Genomic DNA, 717 nt, shown 5'->3' with positions numbered 1-717 from the left:
AACTATTCTTGCTGGCAATAATTATCCAGCTTTAGATCCTGTAGCTTCTTCCTCTTCTTTTTTAATTGTGATTTGAGTGAAAGTTTACAAAGCAATTTCCTTTTTCATACAACATTTCATGCACATTTTGATTCATGACATTGATTACAACCTCCCTGATGCAAGCACTCTCTTCCCACTTCCTCCGTATGGTTACCTTTTTCCTGTGTTCTTCTTTTCAATTCATTTCTGTGCTCTGATTGATCTCCCTGTATAAATTCTATCCTTCTGATCTACTATGGTTGATTGTTCTAAAGAGTGTATTTGTCTGGTGTAAATGTTCACCTTATATACCAACCTATTGTTTGGCTGGAAGCCATGTGAGTGGATTCAATTCCAGGCCCAAAGTGTGACTAGGGGCAAGTCTTGGAGGTTTTACCAGTCTCTAGAAGATCAGTAAGACTGGTCTTTTTATGATTTTCAGTTTTGTACCATATTTTTCTTCCACTCTGTCCGTAATCTCCAATATTGATCTTTTTACATGGTTGACAGTGATAATCAGGCTCCATCTAATCCTGGTCTCAGGGTCCTATAGGCTGAGGTTTGCATGGTCCACAAATTCCTTGGACTAATTGTTTCCAAGTGTCTGTGATTTTCTTCATTTGTCTTTCTGTACCTTCTATTTCCTTTAAGTGTCATATAAGGACTTCATTTTGACTTGAATTATATTAGAGTCTA

The sequence above is a fragment of the Orycteropus afer genome, unplaced genomic scaffold, assembly GCF_000298275.1.
Source record: "Orycteropus afer afer isolate SDZICR_OR568_19922 unplaced genomic scaffold, OryAfe1.0 scaffold01145, whole genome shotgun sequence".
NCBI lineage: Eukaryota > Metazoa > Chordata > Mammalia > Tubulidentata > Orycteropodidae > Orycteropus > Orycteropus afer.
The sequence above is the reverse complement of the archived record's forward strand: the minus strand, read 5'-3'. Positions refer to the sequence as shown.